The following is a 6180-nucleotide window of genomic DNA, read 5'->3' as shown; positions in this document are numbered from 1 at the left end:
CATGTTTTGAACATAAATAATTTAAACCTCCTGTTTAAGATATTCGTTTACATTTTAATATTTATTGGAATAAGAATTCAAAACAATAAAAAAGATAATTAATTTACAGGTTTTGGTGACATTATTGCACTCATGGTAAACAAAATTCATAACCTCGTACAAGTGAGTACAAAATAAAGTAACAATAGGCCATGCAAACTGATATATTACTATCTGAGATTTATGTCATGACATTTCATGACATTTCAACATTTCACATATTTGTCTATTGTTTCCGTTTTCACCCAGGATAAAACATAAAGACACCATGACGTTAATTGTAGTGAATAATAGTTATGTTCTGTTTATAGCAAAGAGCAAAGTTTAAACCAGTAAGAGATCTACAATAAAAAGTAAAATAACAAAAATATCCAACTCCATAGAAAATTTAAATCAGAAAGTCTCATCAGATTGCAAAATCAAGACACGAATAGAAACAAATAAAATAACAATACTGAACTCCAAGGAAAATTCTAAACGTAAAGTCCGAAATCAAACGATAAAATAAAAAACCCAAACATATCACACGAATAGGTAACAACCGTCATCTTTCTGAATTGGTACATGCATTTTCTTATGTACAAAATGGTTATTTACGTCTAAATATCGTGTTATATTATTCTTTTATTTGTCTTTATGAATATAGCTTTTACTGTTTAGTCTGTTTTTGGTGATATACATTAGACGTGACTCTGTAATTATTTATCCCTCATTGTGTTATTGTTCTAATGGTTTGTGTATTTCTTTTATACATATGACGTGGCTCTGTCCTTATGTTATTGTGCTATTATAATTTTTTGTATTTTCGTCTTTCAATTTCTAAATGTACTTTGTCTATATTCCTTTTGTGTTTCTTTGTTACATATTTTTTTGTTTTTATAGCGATTAAGATTATAACACAATGTGACTGCTGTACCCCTTATTTTGACATTTAACCTATTATGTCTGTTTCTTTGGTTCACACATTATCAATATAATTGAATAATTTGATGTGACTGTCATACAAGTGAGAGTTAAGCTACCTATAAAACCAGGTTTGATGCACCATTTTCTACATAAGAAAATGCTTGTCCCAAGTCAGGAATATGACAGTTGTTATCCATTTGTTTGATGTGTTTGAGATTTTGATTTTTAACTTTTACTAGGGACTTTTTGTAATGAATTTTCATTGGTTTTTTTCTGTATTTTTGTGATTTTACTTTTTAAACCCGGTTTTAAAGCTAGCTTATCATCTCATTTGTATGACATTTGCATAAAATTCAATTACATTGATAACTATGTGTGAAAAAAACAAACAGACACAGTAAATGTCAAATAATAGAATTACAGCAGTCAACATTATGTTTTAATCTTAATCACTATAACACCAACAAATATTTCAACAAAGATAAACAAAATTGCATTAAAAGATGATGCATATAAACTACTTATAAATATTCCGTTTTTGCGCAAAAAAGCAATTGTGAAATTTCTGTCAAGTTTGCGAATGATGTGTAAAAGAATGTATAATTTTGTGTCAATACTTTGCAGCATTTCTACGTGTATGCAGAGACTTAACATAACTGCTGTCGTATGATTATAAAAAGAATTGAGTTGTCGCCCATTTACTGGAAAATATACATAGAAACGTTAATTAGTTTAAACATATTTATTTATCGTGGATTAGGAAACAAGTTTTGCAATTAATCCCTTTTCACTTTGCGGGTGCGAGTGCTGCCTTATAGCGGCATTAGCCTGTATTTGTTAAACAGCTATTTAACAGTTCACACAATTATTTTGATCAAACAATCAAGATTATGAACTCAATAATATTCTATGATGCAGTTCTGTTTATTGAAGACTAAATACACAAAAGATAAAAGTTGATCAGGATTATTTGGAGACCAGTTCCAATTCTTTTTAGTTTCAAAAGTTGTGCATATCACTGTTATCAAATATATCTTTAAAAGTATATATTAAAATTTCTTATTTATATTATAAGATATTTTATCCAGTTTATAAGCTATCTATATGCCTCTTAAGTGAGGCCAAAATATTTTAAAATACAAATCATAATACAAATAATATGATTGATGGCATGATGCATGGTTTTTCAATATATATATATAGCATTATCATATACTTAGACTATATAACATATGATTTTTACTGTATGATAAAAGCATAAAATTAACGTAAATTCCATTTTGTTCGAATTGGTGCTTACCGGGCTGATATGAAAAGTTTATCACATGCTTCGATTGTTATTACATGCCTTTCCGTAACGTTATAGAATGGCATTCCGATGATACTCGGCAAATTCCGGAAAATACACCTCAATGCTACGTTTTTAGTGAAAAACATAACAAAGTAGTGTACAAAATAATTATTTGGATACTGGAAAGTATATTGTGTAAAAGATTTTACTTTTTATATCACGCGTTGTTTTTATTGCTTAGGTTAGGCCAAGGGATCATCTGGTTTTTGAATGAGACCAAACCATGCATTCGTCGTATGGGGTTGAATGTTGAAATAACACCATATGATTACTCTCAGTTTATAAGGCTTTTGTTTGTGTAGAAAAAAATGCACATGGTCATTCAAAAACAGTTGAATTTTTAAGCTGTGAAAGCGCCTTATAGATTTTTTTTCAGTTCTTGGAGTCAAAGAGACGATGCGAACTTCAATACCGAAATTTAATATAATTTAGGGAAAGTAAAAAATGGAATTATGATGTTTTGTAATAACACGTAATTTTAGTTTTCATTTCCATGATAAAACTATTGTAAATGGAACAATAAGTTTCACAACCATTGACTGAGTTGTGAATTGCAGGATATTACCCATTTTGGTTCAGGACGGAAAAAAGCCATTTATAAATAACAATATACAGAACAACTTCCCGGCTAACAGAAACAAAAAAGGAAATTTCAGAATGTAATTGTTTCCGACCATATATGCAATTGTCTGATTAAAACCACGGAATTAATACATTTCATTTGATTTTCAATACCAGTTTTGCATGATTTTAGGCAAAAAATTAAAACTATTTATGAAATATTATATTATGGCAATATCCAAATAGTTCAGAAACGATCAAGGTGATATAAAATTGAGAATGGAAATGGGGAATGTGTCAAAGAGACAACAACCCGACCAAATAAAAAACAACAGCAGAGGGTCACCAACATAATATATCTTGATATAGTAATCAAAGGACAAAAAGATAAACACATACAACAAATTAAAACCAATGTAAACACATCACTGAGCTGATGTCATCAAGTTCTGCAGGTAGTGTATATGGGTACCAAAAATAACCACATGTAACACAACACATGGTTATTTGGAATAGTAGTTTATTAAAGCCCGTCTGGACCAGTGTCCATAACGGACGGTCTCCTCTATACAGTAAAATACATAATTATATATACAGAATATAACCAATGTCAAGGTTTCTATTAATTTGATCAGTATAGTCTTAAATCAAAAGATACATTTGTACAGGGATGAATATCTATTAAGTTGACTCTAATTGACATGTTTTGACCAACCTGGAGATTGACGGTCAAAGAATACACGTATGTCCCGTGTTTTAACTAATTGTTATTGTTAAATGTCACCACATGGTCTGCATGTAAATATGTTATATACAAGGTCATGATTTTCGTCATAGATATTCCCCTGTATTTATTTTATTCAATTTTATAAACATTTTGAGAATATATAATCATAAATATAAATATATTATATATATATTTTTATATATATATTTTAAGCCCATCATATTGTCACATTCCTCCCTTTATAATGAACATCGTATCCAACACGAGAAGGGAAAATAGTACTTGATTTTATTTTTGCAATATGGAACAAAGTATTTCTTTCATGAACATTTGCAGTGAAAACACGCAAAAAAAAAGATGAAACCAAAAGTTTCAAGCGCCCAAAGCCTTTAACCTTTGTAGAAAACTATTCGCATTTTCACAAATACTAATGATGAGAATCATGAATACATATAGTTGTTAAGCATTAAAATGTAATGGCCGATGTTTTTGTTTGAAACAATTCACAAGAGAAAATCCACGGCCTGATTTTTGCCAAACTATGTTTTTTTTTATCATCTACTAGTTTTATATACAGCATTAGCAAAACTGTAAATATTGCATCTTAAACAGAAAAAGCATTAGATTGTTCAACTTTTGATGAAATACACGTTTAATTCGTATTTCGATTTTGGTATGATCAAAATAACAAACCTATTGATTTGCCAATTTTATTTCCAAATTTGCATTTTAACTGAGGTTTAAGCTATCCCATTACATTGACCCTAGATATTCTGTAGTGAACGTTTTTTTTTTATTTTTGCTTTTGTTTTCTCTAGTTTTCCGATATTATGTATTGCGAAGGGCACCATAGAAGGGGTTGTTAATGTTAATTTTTATCACTTCAATACAGGTTTTAAAATACAAGTAGGATTTTAAAACTCAAATAACAATATTTTATTAAAGAATATACAATATCGATTAAAGCATTTCATTCCGCATTGATTTTTGAAAATGTTTATAAATACAACCCTCTCCTCTATCCAAGTCACAATTTGTAACAAAAAACCATTCTTGGTCAAATACGGCCTTCAACATAAGGTTCTTGATGTAAAGACATGAACAAAAAAGAAATGCAGCGAGTTTTACTGATTTAGCCTCGAACTCCACCTTATCCTTATATATGTGAAATGTTTTTGGTCAGAAGAACTAATTACAGTTCAAACTGGTCATCAGACATAATATTGATGATTATTTCGAGTTTGCAAATATTAACAGATATACAAAAATATATACCATTAAAATATTAAGGGTATATATTTTGTGTAAATTTAGAAGAAGACTTAATACAACGTGTTATGGAATTAAATTTGAAACCGTCATTTTAAACGAAAAATGAAAAACTCTATCATACAAGGAGCTGTAATCGTTCATTTTTCGGTCTGGTAAAAAGTAAAATGACCAAAATACCAAACTCCAAGAAAATTCAAATCTGTTAGTTCCTTATCAAGTTGCAGTATCAAAAGCTCAAAAACATCAAAAGAATTGTCATATTTCTGACTGATACAGGCTTTTCCTTATGTAGGAAATTGTGGATTAAACCAGGTTTTTATAGCTAGCTATAAATCTCACTTGTACGACAATCACATACAATTCCAGTTATTGATAACTATGTGTAAATAAAACAAAAAGACACAATACTTAAAGGGGCACTAGCTACTAGATATATACAAAATATAAGATACTATTTTTTTTGCCAATTTAATAATAAAATGCAAATAGTGAAATAATAATTCGCTTTAGCAGCTGGTATGGTAAAATTTTGTCAAAATCAGTAAAAAAATATGAATTATTTACTTGCATGTGAGTAATTCGACCTCATTGAATCCGTATTCATGTAAATTTCAATTTGACCCCTTAGATTCAGATAGATAACACGTGAATTGTATGCGTTAAGTTATTAAAAGGAAAAGTAATATCACAAAAAAAAAATTAACTCCGAGGAAAGTTTAAAACAAAAGTCCCTAAACAAATGGCAAAATCAAAGGATAAAACATATCAAACAAATGGACAACAACTGTCATATTCCTGACTTGGTACAGGCATTTTCAAATGTAGAAAATTGTCGATTGAACCTGGTTTTATAGCGCTAAACCTCTCACTTATATGACAATCGCATCAAATTCCGTTATTTTTACAACGATGTTTGAACAAAACAGACATAATCGGTTAAAAAGTCAAAAGAATGTCAACATTGAAAGTGAAACAAAGGTAAATCATTTGATTGACTGATTCGATCCACAAAAAAAAATCATTCTTATTCAGGTAAAAACGATGTTAAACATTTATTTTTCATATATAATATGAAATTAAATAGACCTTGAAAAATCCAACAGCACGAATTTGCTAAATCTATTTATATCTATAGATATGTTTAGATCGCTTATATGATAATCGGATGACTTTAGAGGTCGACTCGATAGTTACTTAGATTGCATCTAGACTAAAATACACACGAAACGAAGCTACGTTTTTAGGCCAGTGCCCTGTTTATTGTTTATTTTAGACTTTCAATCGTTTCGATGAATGTTTTACATTGCTATTAATCAAATATGAG

The sequence above is a fragment of the Mytilus galloprovincialis genome, chromosome 3 (genome assembly GCF_965363235.1).
Source record: "Mytilus galloprovincialis chromosome 3, xbMytGall1.hap1.1, whole genome shotgun sequence".
Classification (NCBI taxonomy): domain Eukaryota; kingdom Metazoa; phylum Mollusca; class Bivalvia; order Mytilida; family Mytilidae; genus Mytilus; species Mytilus galloprovincialis.
This window is presented reverse-complemented; position numbering follows the sequence as displayed.